Source organism: Cryptomeria japonica, chromosome 7 (assembly GCF_030272615.1).
Source record: "Cryptomeria japonica chromosome 7, Sugi_1.0, whole genome shotgun sequence".
In the NCBI taxonomy this organism is placed as follows: domain Eukaryota; kingdom Viridiplantae; phylum Streptophyta; class Pinopsida; order Cupressales; family Cupressaceae; genus Cryptomeria; species Cryptomeria japonica.
This window is the reverse complement of record NC_081411.1, coordinates 441,486,049-441,500,530: the sequence shown is the minus strand read 5'-3', so window position 1 is coordinate 441,500,530 and position 14,482 is coordinate 441,486,049. Positions and strand designations below refer to the sequence as shown.

The window sequence follows — 14,482 nt, the reverse complement described above, 5'->3', positions numbered from 1 at the left end:
AAAAGGATTGTGAACAAAATGGTCTTGAAAAAGGAGGCGAACGCATGGCATTCCTTGATTATTGTGGGATTGATTTATAAAGTGATCAGCATTAGAAGAGAGCACCAAGCACCCATGGTTGTTGATCTAAAAGGAGGTCTGCCAGCACCATTTATCTATAACAAAACTTCAAGTGGTTTAGTCAATAGTTCAAGTTCTTAGTACTCAAATAGAAAGTAGTAAGGCCTGAAATTGAATGCAATAGTAATGCAGAAGCACGTTGAGCAGCTACATGAAGTTTTAATGGCATCCATAGGATCTGATGGGGCAGGTGGTGGCATCAATTTGACCAATTGGTGACAAAAGGAATATCTACAGAGGCAAATCCAATTTGAGATTCATTTTACTACTAGAGGGGAAGGTATATGGGGAAGCTATTAAATATCAAACAGCACCCATACGCGTTGTTGAAATCAAGAAAGACACTGACCATCTAGAGTATAGGCAATCTTCCAACCACAAATGAATGTCAAAAAGCAGTGGATTCAGGTGCTTGCAGACACTACGCATCCAAATTTGAATAGAACTTTCCATGTCTACAAGAAGATCTGGTTTGATTGAGTATGTTATATGATTCATGGGAGTAAATGCTTGGCAACAAAATTGTTGCAAAAGAAAATGGGAAGCCTTGTGCAGGAAGATGAGCATGTTTCTTTAAGGCTCAAATGCAAACCAATATTTTTGTTATCATTAAATGCTACACAGAATTGCATGCATGTAACAAAATTTGTTCCCCATCTTTGACATTACAGATATGCAATGGTGCAGATTGGAACACGTGTCAGCTGCATATTAAATCTACAGCAGAATGGTTGCTTATATATAGAAGTACTCTTAAGACAAAAAGATATTTGTCAAATTTTAGATTGCTTGCAACATTTGGGCCTTCCACCAAATGTGTATAAGGTGTCCACTAGTCAGTGCAATCTTAGGCATCAAATGATGCATGTCAAGCCTGATGTAATGTCCACTTCCTAATTTGCCCTAGAATTTGCCCTAAAATCACAATTGCAACAAATTAGGGTTAGGCTTACATCTTACTGAATAAATCTTTCCTCAATAATACGATCCTGAATTTGGATCCTGCAATCACAACATGAAAGACATGCAACATACATACTTACATACATACATACATACATACATACATACATACATATATATATATATATATATATATATATCAAGCCGCATTAAATTCATAGAGTATAAACACATTGGGGAAAAGAGACATGATGGGTCCACTTGAAGCCATTTCTACACCTAGCCTAAGAGCGGATGTCTACCACGGCCCTCTTGCTTGTCGGCTTGTACCTGCTTTCCCCAACCATGTCTCGTCTCCCTACAGTCAGTTGCCATCATGTGAAGTTGGACGGAGGTTGTAAGAGGTTACTTGACTCTATAAGTGCCCTCTTTGTCCTAGGCTGCAATGGTCCTTCTAGTACGGCCTACTTACGAGCCCGCTCGCCATTCTTCTCTTACACCTCAGGCCCTTCCTCTCGCACGGTGGATTCCAGACAATATGCATATCTATCCCTAACATAGAGGCATACACTTAAGCATAAATCTTACATATAAAGATGCATACATATACACCTAAAGCATTGACAAATATGATCTGAATATTAATTATACCAAGATGTTGAATGTACAGTTAAATTGAAATCCCTCAACTGCTATCAATTGATGGTCGATCTGATATCCACTGCTGGTCTTTGATGCTATTCTGGAAATGTGATCTGCCGTTTGGGGATTGGAATCCTTATTGCTTGCTGACCTTGTTAATCTGATTCTTATATTTCTGCAGAAGTGTTTGGGAATGATCAATGATGAATGATGGTGTTTGATATTGATATTTTCTTAAGGCGTATCTCGCTGATTGCTGATGATACTGGAATCTGAAGATGTGTTGATGATGTTCGATTCTAATATTCCAGATGATGTATTTTGATTGATTGCTGATATATTAAGAATAGAGCTGCTTTGTGAATATTCATGCTTGTTCCTATATGCTCTTCTCAGATTAACTCTTCTGATCCTTTCTGCCTGGTCGCTTATGTATATATTAGAAGCTGATCCGTTTTTAGCAGTGCTGATGCTCTTCCCCTTTTTCATCATCGTGGTCCTCACTCCTTTATATCTTGGCGTCCCTTTGAAGAGAGAGCACCGCTTTGCAGGTGGCTGCTCCGTTAGAAAGGTCATACCCCTTTATTAATCGTGCCCCTTCAATGATATCTCCTTACCAAGCATTGCCCCCAATCATTCTTAATCCGCCTAAGAATCCTTAATCGCCGAATTCATTAGTTGATGCTTATGCAATTTGCTAGAATGCCTTAATTGTTGAGTTTATTAATTTCTGTTTGTACATTGGCTAGTGTTAACCCTTGATCGCTGCCTCCTAAGAATTTAAAATTTGTGATGTCTTATATAAGAGAAATTTTCTGTTGATTAAAAAGTTCATATTACTTCTTGGGCAGGGCCATGACACCTGATGCTTTTTTGCCATTCATTGTTTTGTAAACTCTTGAGAAGATACTGTCTAGAAAAAATCCTCTCCATGATCTAGATGACTCCATAACTAGCTGAGAATTTTTAAGGACAAGAAATATATAGCTAGGGTTACATTTGCTAGTCTGTTGTTCTTGATTAGCTAACTATTGCAGTAGTTGTTAAAAAAAATTGATGTCTTTAAAAAGCTTTTTTCAAAATAGCAACAGTGAATTTCTTTGATTAGTTATGGATAGTTAAAAAATATTCAGTCATGCTAAGTTTCTTCAGTTTTTGAATTGCATCTGAATGAAAGTGCAGCTAGACTGATGGGATTTTGGATGTGAAATGGTTGTTCTCTTAATAAATATTATCTTCTCGTTCCATGTAGATTAGTGTAGGTTAATGTACTGCCAGTTTGCACTAATTCAGTGATACTTGCACTAATTCAGTGATACTTACCTTTGCCATATGGCTTGAGAACCTAAACCTGTTGGTTATCTTTAGAGAGTTATGCATTTCTGGGTTTCCAAGTTGTATATAAAGTAAAAAATCACAAATGAATCTACATGTGGTGATATAAATCAGTTGTGCATCTGTAGTTACATGTGTAACCTTCTACTAATCTACTTTTTTTAAGAGATCTTTTGGTCTCCAAAACTAGTAATGTAGTGTAAGGGGTGCTGACTGACAAAAATTTAGGGTATCCTAATACAAGGGATGTAACAAAGCTGTGTGATCATAGATTGTTCATTTCTCTTTAATTGTCCGATAAGATCTCTAGGACTGCCACCCTTGGCCATACAAAACCAGAAGTGTTGAAGAGTTGCCCCTTGTTATTAGTTGGCCTGCATTGCCTAAAGTTTACTCATGAATCTTACTTTGTCAGTCTAAACCAGCATAAGTCCTCGGGTCTAGGTCTTGAGTGTATTCTCTAGGATAGTAGGATACAAGATGGAGCACTAACAGCACAATAGCAAAATTAGAGACTCTTGTTGTATCATTCCATTTCCCCATATTCCAAAAGGTAAGTTAACCAATTTGTATTAGGAGTTTGCACCCAATTCCTCTTAAAGTTCTTTCTTTCGGTTTTCCTCCCTATGCAATCCAAATTGGAAATAGAACCAAAAGTCAATTCTATCTCAGTTATATTAGATGTAAAAGCTAGATATCTTAAACATTGAACATATCAAAGTTAACCCAAAGTGCGAAGTATTGAATTGTGAATGGTAGGCCACATAGTGGAAACACACAAATCCATCACTGCATCATCCTCAAGTGTGCAAAATAATGCCAAGTGGATTGTAAACTAGTGTGAGATTGAGACATGTCTCTCTTAGAGCATTGCACCACCATTGATGCCTTTTCTCGTCAACTGCCTATTGAAAACTAGATTTGAGGCAAATCGGATTCAAAGAATTTTACGTCCAAAACCTTCTCAAACCTCTTTGGATAATTTTTTGCTAAGTTCTGCTTTGAAACAGATGACAACTCAAGCTTATATTTCAACCCACTTTAAAACTTCCTTCAAGTCTATATATTTATTCCTTTTGCCTTGGACATTTTGGTACTTAGTTAAGGATCAATCTCATCCTGAGTGGCAGCAATACAAAATCCTCTCACATGTTCTCAAGAGTGGTGAGAGATAATGCCAAGTGTCATTACCATGAGGTTGTTTCTAGTAGAACAAACTCTAATTTAAACATTCTTGAAAAGCTATATCACTTCCAATTTGTTGTCATGCCCTTTAAGTGGCTCTTTGTAGTCTAAGTGCCTCAGAAAATTATAGACCAGGAATTTGTTTAAAACTAGTTTAAAGGTTGGTTAGCTTGGAGTTAACAACTAGGAAAGGCAAAGTGAACCCAAAATATTGTGAGATGATGCCACATAACAATGGGTACTGCTATATTGAATTCAATCAACTATCAGCTAGCCCAGATTTTTAATAGGTTAAAGTGTAAATCATATCCAGATTTTATCACACTTATTTTTGTAAAATCTACCTCCAAGGTCCTCTGAAGCTAGTTTGGATCCAAATTATTATGCAACTCAGTTAAATGTCTTGTCAAATCCAGGTAAATCATTGTAAATCCCCAATATTTGATTAACTTCCCTATTTCCAAACAATCAACTATGATAAAGCCAACCCAGATATTAAAAAAGTAAAACTGAATTTAAGTCATGTTTGGGTACAAAATCATTTTGGACAAAGCTTCAAGTTAAAACTCAGATTTGAGGTCCGATGTGCAAATTGGAGCCGAAGAAAAAGTTAAATCTGGAAAAATTTATGTTCAGGTCAGGACTTTTTTTGGTCAAGACCCTTTTTAATTTTAATTTCTTAAGTTATTAGAGAAAACCTTTGAGCACATATCAGTAAATAGTCAACCAGCAGACCTCAGCAAGACCACACCACCAAAGCCAACTGGCTGATGATTGAAATTAGTAAACAGAGCTAGATCGTGTTGTGTATCAGGTGGGCTTGGAGTTCCATGGCAAGTTGTGGAAGGCCTTTGCGACCAGATTTATCCCAATGTACTCCACCAAACTTAAAGATTTTTAGCATTTAAATTCATCCCAGCCCATGTTTTGGGTGTTAGGGTGTTTTTAGATGCAGAGAGGAATAAAAGCCGAGGAGGTTTCAAACTTCAGTTTATTGTAGCTTCAAGTCTAAACCAAGTCAACGCATCAATATACATATATATACACAAGGGTAACCCTGAACTTAACCTGCTTTTAGATTTCCATAGAAGTGAGGGCCAAAAGAACAAATTACTAATCTAGTTCCCAATGGCAGTAATCAAAATTTAGTTACTTGGGACTCAAGAGCCACAATTCCAATTGGGTGTCCTGGCTGCCAAGTGGCATTATGCAACTGGTTACCATGAGAATTTTTTAGCCAATGTTAAACCAAACGCATAATGATTTAAGCCAAGGTAGTCAATGGTGTAATTAACCTTGGACAGTTGGTAAAACACTAATTAAGATTCTAACACAATGATTATTTTTGAAATGAGAAGAAAAACATTGGTACGGTTTTTGGTTGCCTATAGGGGTTGCTACAAGATTGCTTGTCATTAGATAGTACTAAATCTTGGTGTAGGCAAGAAACTATTGAATTTTCTAGGAAATATGTTGTTAAATAAAAGTTGTCTGAAGCATGATTGTAGAGAAAAATTTATGATCCTTTAAATGTTATTTCTTTTGCTAAATTGCCTACGGTAGTCTTTATCTAGATCCTCACACATAGTCAAATTCATTTTAGAAATTTTGGGTGTAAATATGTACAGAGTAAGAATAGGATACAAAAGCTAGATTAGATTGATGAACAATGGACCAGGGCTGTTGAATTTTGGTGAGAGAGTGTTGTAAATCTATTTGTTAGAAGTCACAATAACCACATACTCATGTCTAGAGAAAGCGACATTTAAATTTGGAGAGAACCAAGAAGTAAATTTTCCTATTCCATTTCTCTTTCACAACGAAGTTGATGATACATATAAGAATTGAATATTTTAAGATAGAAAGCTAAAAAAATTGCACTAAAAATTATGTGGAAGAAAGAGAATGTTAGAATAGTGAAGGTGCAAAATTAATAAGTCAAGATAACCAGTTGTTGAGTGAAAGGGAGAAGAGGTTAGTTTGATATGGAGAAAAGTGTTCAGCTTTTTTGAAAGAAATGGATTCTAAAGAAAAAAGTATATTACAAGAAGAAATGAAGACAAAAGGAGAAAGGGATGTTGTCGAAATAATATCAATGGAGGGATACCGGATACCACATTCACATTTACCAAACGAGGAATGAGTGAAATATACTAAAAATTTGAAGATCTATGCTGGTTGGGAAATAAGGAATTGCAGCAGAATACATAAAGTGATTCTCAAACAGAGGCAAATACTTGTGCACAATATCTATTTGATTATAATTCACATAAGTGAACTATCTTCAAATTTTGTTAAGAGGTGAGTTTGTGTTGTAACAAGTTATTCCATATAAAGTTTGCTCTCTAAATTGATGTGTGTGACGAATAGTAATCGTATGTATCACTTGGAATGCCTATCAATACAAGTATGATTGGACAAACATTAAGTACTAATTTTGTAATTATCAGATCAACTATAGTATCATCACTAGAAGAAATCCTTTCCAACACAAAGAGGTACGTTAGGACTGAGTAATGTGCAAATTATGGTTGGAAACAGGCAAGTTGATATATCAGTTCAAAATATCCACACCAAGAGGCATTGTAGTCAGCCAGCAAAATAACCAATTTCTTATTTTGCAAACCTACACTTGTAGCAACTGAACCTTCAATGATGCCTATGCCAAGTTGCCAACTGCACAAGGATCAAGTCAAGTTCTGTGAAGTATTTTTGGGCGAAATGTTGCTACATCCCCCATGACATGGTTCAATCTCAACTGCCAATGAATGTGCATTAGGAGATTTCGATGGAATTATCACAGTATTGAGGAACTGAGATTTCATCAGAACGCATTCACAAGTGTGAGATATTGTGGACGACAAAAAGAGTTCTTGCATCCAAATTACAAGCTACTTAGTTTGCTACTAATTTAATTAGCCGTGTGCATACTTAATACCGAAAGCATGATCCAACCCACTTGTGTTATATTAGAATCAATTAAAAGCAACCTTTTTAAAGGAGTTTGATATGCTTAAGTTTGTACAGCAAAATATTGCTCCTTTGAAGGAGATTAAACAAGAGTTGTTTGAAAGTGTTAGAGTATATGATGCTCAATTTTAGACTTCAGCATCTAAATTGTCATATGAGCTTGACCGAATGCAGTAGGCACAATGGTTAATTATATTCACTCTCCTACATGATAAAAATAAAACTTGAATAGTGAACAGAATTAATAATGCATACCAAGTAGATGAGTAAAAGTGTATCTTTTTTCGCACATTAAATATTGCAGAAGTAGACTAGAGATGGTCAGCCAAGGATAAGACTCAATCCAACTAGATCGTACTGTTGTCCTTGACAATATAAAATCTATTTAAAGGATCCAACAATTGCCAAGAGGAACTGAACCCTCGACAAACTAATTGTAATGTCCTCATTTTGAAATAGGATTTAATAATAAATACTAATATAAAAGAATAAAATTAAAATATAAAAGAAAAAATTAAAATAATTAAAATTTAGTTAAAGTTAATGAATGGTTAAAAGGCATGAAGTGAAAAGTTGTGACTCCCTCAAACATGAGGTATAAAAGGGAGGAGCGAACTTCATTTGGAGGGGGGAATTTTAATCCACAATCAGAAGTGCAGATCTGAATTAAATAACAAGACAGCAATGAGGAGACATGACCCTTTAAAGGGATATCTCTTTCCAAAGAGATGTGTCTCCTCAATGAGAGATGAAGGTATAAAGAGAGTAAGCAATTAAGATGAAGAGAGGGGAATAGAAATTCAGATTATGAGTTCAATATAGAAGGGTGCGGGCATCGATCAATGAATGGAATGAAGAAAGGAAGAAGGAATGAAGCATAGGGATTAAGGAAGGGTTAATGGGAGAAGAAAGGAATGGGCAGAAAATAAGGAAGTGACTTTTAAGGGCAGAAATGATGAAAGGTTGTGACCCTTGCAAAGAGAAGGCATGATTAAGGGGGTATGACTTCTCCCTCACAATGGAAGATATAAAGGAAAGGTCTCATTTGAGGAGGGGAAAGAGAGAACAGTTAGGAAAAAATATATTATCCTAAAAGGTAGCAATGAAGGGTGGTGACTCAAATCTAATGAAGGGTGGTGACCCAAGTCTTATGAAAGGTGGTGTCCCTTTCAACAATGAAGCATAAAGAGATCCTTCCAATCACTCAATGATCACTTATCAATCATCATTCCAACCATTCAAATCAAGCAAACAATCAATCAGCAAATCATTCTATCAAATCAGCATTCATTCAAACATCAAATCAGACTTCATTACATTATCACTCACCAATACCTCGAATCATACAATCAAGGGAATTCATTCAATCAATCATCGGATTAGAAACAGAGACAATAATAAAATAATAAAAAAATATCTAGTTCAAACAGAAAAGAAGATTACAAGAATACTGAACGCTGTAATAATCAAATCAGAAAATAGCTCGTAAATATTCCAATCAACTATGGTAATATGGCAATTGTTGTTTAGTTTCATATATATGAATTTATTGCACATATCTGTTAAACACTACAACAGTCTGTCAAAGGGAAGGAAGGAAATCTGCAATTAAGGGAGAACAGCTATAGGGCACCCCGCTACAGTGGCAAATAGGGAGAGAAGAGCTATTAGGGCACCCTATTACACTATGAAAGGGAGAGAACGGCTAAGGGCACCCTATTGCAATTTCCCTTCCAACACCTAAAATGAGGGATCGTTGATGAACCCAAGATTCTCCAGCCATGGAAGAATGGAGAGGGATTGCATGGAGGGAGAAAGAGCTGTCTTAAGGCACCCTAACATGCCTCCTTATTCCATATCTTATATGACTAAGATCCCACATACAAAATAGACTCTAACTTGGAATCAGGATTCAAATTCAAGATCACATTATTTGAAGAGATATTTTACTTGGTGAGATGTAACCCTAACCCTAATTTGTTGCAATTGTGATTCTAGGGCAAATTAGGAAGGGAACACTACACTAATGCTTATGAATATCCGAAGCCAATAAACAATTGATACGTAGTCAAATAATCCATATCATCAAAACATAAAAATAGGCATTGTACACCAACTACATCATCCCCCCAAAAGAAAAGGTCATCTTCCAAATGACGAGGAAAACAAGTAAGCATCAAGTAACATGAGGGAAGACTGTCCTAACTGATGACAATATTGTAGATGAAGACCTAGAAGCATACTTGGGAGCATAGTTTGCAAATTCGGACTCAAAGAGTACTTGGCAAATCAGATGAGTTTGGTGGGGATTTGGGGCAATGCCCCTAGCAGGATCGAGGGGTAGAGACCCCCCAAAGGAGTCTAGGGGCAACACCCCTCCTAAGATCCAAAGTCGAGCCCCCACCACCAAGCCCAAATTTAGAGCTTCAAAACCACACAAACCTTCATGAGGCACAACATTTTTATGATTTTGTAAATGGAAAAAAACAATGCTTATAAATCCAAAAAACAAAGCTTTTGGAGTGTTTAACCAATGTACGCTTGTATATGAATAATGCTTCAAGCCAACCAACCAAGGACACCATTTGATTGCACATTGAAAGTTGAGCATGTTGCACCCAATTAATTGTTGATCCTAGATAGTACTAAAATAGGGGTGTATTTTGTCTGTGCCCAACTACACACAATGCTGGAAGCCAACTATGGTTGTAGTCTATATCAAAGGGGCTTTGTACCAAGCACAAGTTGTACGGTGTTTGCAAGTGTAAGGCTATAGGTTGTATGACGAAGTCTATAGGATGTACAAGGGACGTAAGGCCAAAGTGAAACAAGGTCATACGATAGCTAGATTGCCACTAGGATGCATGAATAATTTTCTTCAAGGATGTACAACAGGAGCGGAGTGAGGAAAGGTACTATGTATGGCAAATATGGAATGGTGTATACAACAACTTAGATGTACAGAAAAATTCAACTATCAAACCATGAAATAGGATGGATGAGGATCATTTGACATGTAGAAGAGATCATACAACATGCAAAAGAGGTCATACAACAATGCAAAATATGGCAAGTCGGAGGGTGCTAATCTAAGGCCACATCATGCCAAGACAATGGAGACTAAATGTTTTGAGAAAGATGCACAATGAGCCAAGGAGGAAAACGTATGGAATTCAATGAAGAGCATTTTGCATTTTTAAAAGTGAAGAACATAATTTTGGTGATTGATTTTTCATCTTTTATTTTATTTTCTGCCTATTCAAAAAATTTGCTTTTCCCTTTATCATAATTTTGCAATGAAGTTGATCTGACTTGACAACAAGTATTTGTATGCTCCAATTAAAATAATTTACTGCTAGTCCTCTAAGACATTTCGTCATTAATTTTGTGATATTTGGTAAGTTGGATGCTTCAGCTGGAATGAAAAGTGTTATCTTTTGCAAACCTTGTACTGCATCCAACACACGGATTATCCAACTTTTTGTTGATCTCTATAGCTTCATTTAAATTACAATTCGTTGAAAATACATTATAGTGCTTCATTTGGCAGTGAAACGAGCCACAGAGAGATTTTGCTTCATCTTCTAAACATGACTATAATTCCAAAAGCCCTTCCTCATTCAATTCCATTGAACCCTAATCCTACTTCTCCATCCATTCTTCTTCGGAGTCTAAATTTGACGAATCTAAGAAAGCGACTTCCTCACCGACTATTTGGTTCTTCAATTCAATTATATACTTCAAACCCTTGTTCTCAATGGAGATTGTAATTTTTTGTCCAATTGTGATCGACTTTGGTTGCTACCAACCAATTCCAACCCAACAATGTGTCATATGTTATGTGCATTCTCATATCTATTGTTTGTTCATGATAAATATGGATGATGTTTTAAGAACAAAGGCTAAGTAAGTTTAGACTTTCACGCAAGAGCATCCTTGAAATGGTCATCTTTAACTAGTACAAACTAATATGCAAAATTCAGTGATAAATGGACTTCAACAAATCTCTCACAGCAATCCCTGGAGAGTGTTGAACTTCAGATGAGCTCTAAAGCCCCTTCAGGATTTGAGTGATAGGTCAACGTAGCATTTCAGACTCATTTGGGGTGGTCATGGGTTCGCACAGGATAGTAGGGTGGCCACGTGTATGCCCATGCAAATAAAGGAACCACAACACAACCTACTGCTTCACACTCCTGCTAGATTCTCTCAAACAAAATTGTCCTTGTAGATCAAGCTAAATTTAAGGAAGGCTTGTGCTTCATTTTCCCTTTTTCTAGAGTAGCTGACTAAATAGATTAAAATGTTAACATTTTACTACTTAAAATAAACAAAGTAGGGAGCTAATCTATTCAAAGGGTGGGGTCTTATGGAGGGGGGCTTCCAAAAAAAATTTCAGTGGATGCTGCTGAAATGTTTTAGGAATATTTTTAAGTGGGTGGTCCCATGAATATTATAGTGCAATTTAGACCTAAAAGTTTAAGCTAATTTATGGCAGCTGGTGGTCTCATGAATTTTATTATTTTGCATATTCAATTCATCGGACTGAATAAATGTAAACAAAATAAATTAATTTGTGAAAATTTAAAAATTCAGATGATTGACAAATAACAGAAAAAAAATCCTAGCTCTACACCAAACACACCTGTTCAAACCTTCAAACTAAACTATAAGAGCTGCTATTAGCAAATTAAAGATTTTAATATCAATCCTACAGTTTTGTTTTGTTTTTTCTTCATAACCCCCTCCCCTTCAAAATAAATCCTGAAGCCCCCTCATGAAACACCGGCCTAATCCTCTCAATTTCACTTGCATTTACAATCTCAGCTGTTTATTTAAATCTGATGCATTTACTGTTTTATATCAATTTATTAGATCTAAAACCGTAACGTTGCGTTTCTTTCCCTACATCGATATATCGAAAAACATAATATTTGATACAATTTCGATAGGTCTAAGCATAGTTCCCCTGAGAAACACGCAACTGCCGGACCGCAGTAGAAATGACCACAACAGAATTAAAATAATCCGTGATAAGCGTGATTTTGAATTAAAAAGAAATCTACAGCGAGGAAATTGGCTAAACTTATTCTAAATCTAACTTCTGAATCAATATCGCAGTAGACGTGAATCTAAAGAAGAACATCTGGATCTCATTTTTCCAATATTTAAAAATCCAACCCCTCCTTCCCCGGGATAAAAAATTACAATTTGCAAACAACAGATAATAAGTACCTCCTGTAAAACCAAACGAGGGTTCCCTCCTTTCCTGCTGCCGAAAGAACGAATACCCCCGTCTCTCACAAGACAATTATATCCTTTTTTAATAATTAAGAATGACACCAAAAAAAGGGTTGTTCAGATACTCGTGTCAAATTTATCATGAACAAACAATAGATATTTATAAATTTATGTTAGGTTTTTAAACATAGAAATTAATGTGAAAAATTTATTACAACCTCAATAGCCACAATGATGGGAAACCTCAATAGTCACAAATAGATTATAAGTATGAGTGTCATTTTATCCAATATTATTCTTAATATACCTACAATTTCTTGTTGACAAAGTAGTACACAAATACCTAAATAGCTCAAATAACTTGTGTATATGACAGTATACATACACTCCAAACTCTTGAGAATGAATATACACATAACATTGCTTTGTAATTTGAACTCTTTTAATGAATGTTGGTTCATTCAATATTTAGCAAAGAAATAGACATCATTAGTTACCACATTTTTGCGAGGAAGTGTAAAATTAGTATTTACTATTTGATTATTGAAAAGTGCAATGTTTGAGTAGAATGTAGAGAGATGGAACACATTGTGCTCAATGCATCTCTACATGGCCTACTATGTATGTATCATGATTGGCACAATAACACATGAAATGGCTCAATAAAAGAAATATTCAAAAAATAATAATATTTTAATTTTAAATTCCTAAATTAACAAAAGAATTAAATTAATCTCTTTCAACATTGGATCTAGGCCCTTCCCGTGTATTTACCTTAATCAAAACATTGAGAATAAAATTAGTACAACATCAAAGAATATTTAAGTTAAGAATGAAATTAATATAAACTAACAACTTATTAGCAAATATTTCCAGAATTGAGCAATTGTTAGGCTAGGCACATATATAGAAAAATAAAATAAAAGTTCCTCACTCTTTTCACATTGTATGGCAAAAGAGGGTGGTGCAATTATCTTGTCATTGATTTGATCCTCTCACATGAGAAAGGTCAATGTCACCAACGAGATATATTCAAGCATGATAATAAATGCAGCATGAAAGCTTGATTAAAGCCAAGCTTAATATATAGGATGAAAACATATATATAAAGCATCATCCCCACACCATTGCACTTGAGTTTTACTTAGACAACATCCTTTCACCAAAAGAATAAAAAATTATTATTATAAAAAAAATTAAGGAAGCACTCTTTCATTGCTAAAAATTGAAGACTTCATAATGAAGAGATATTTTGAGCAACCATCTTATATCCAAGATAGTCTTTCCATCCCTAATGTAAGCTAGGAAGCTACAAAGAAAGTTGTGCAACTATAAAATCAATTAAATAATAGAAATATACAAAACATAATATAGAAATGATGTATATACCTTGTAATGTGGTGTAAGAAATTATCAACCCTAGGATTTCACGAGAATAAATTTGTTGGAAGTGAGATGTATGTGTCCAATCTAAAAAATCCTCCATTTGAATCAATAATAGTGAATCCCTCACAAAAATTCATAGAGATTGACAAAGAGAAATACATATTTTCCATTATCAAATCATTAGAGATGCTAGTTGTTGTGAAATCAAACATATAATCACGTAATTTATTTTCTACAAAAACAAAATCATACAAGACTTCCTTAAACAAAGTATAAGATCTACCAATATTTAATCAAGAAAATGAATATAAGTTTAATAACCATTTTGGATATGTGCAATTATTAAAAAATATAATACATGCACAAGTTAAGTTATATGCAATATCCTTGTATTTTTTCTATTGTATAATGATTGAATAGATACTCTCTCTCTTTTTCTCTCTCTCTGTCTCACTCTAAAAGAAAAATTATATGTTGTCTACTTGTAATTTTTTTAATATATATGATTGAATTAATAAACTATATGTTTAAAAGAATCTAGTTATATTCTTCCATTTATGAAGGTATGAAAATGTGAACTAAATAAGATAGAAACAATGCAATGCAAGATCAAAATTCACATTCATGCTCACTCAATTAAACATAAGATCTATGAATAAAATAAAATGATCTAAACAATAATACCATAGAAAACACCTTA

General features: G+C 34.9%; 1 protein-coding gene across 1 annotated transcript in view; it reads right to left on the bottom strand.

The window, feature by feature from the left end:
* LOC131030426 (mitochondrial pyruvate carrier 1) overlaps positions 1–12,544 on the bottom strand; it is a 123,167-nt gene extending 110,623 nt beyond the window's left edge. The window contains exon 1 of the mRNA XM_057961263.2: positions 12,391–12,544. The gene's annotated coding sequence lies outside the window, so the exon portion shown is untranslated. The remainder of the gene's footprint in view (positions 1–12,390) is intronic.
* Between the last annotated feature and the right edge of the window lie 1,938 nt (positions 12,545–14,482).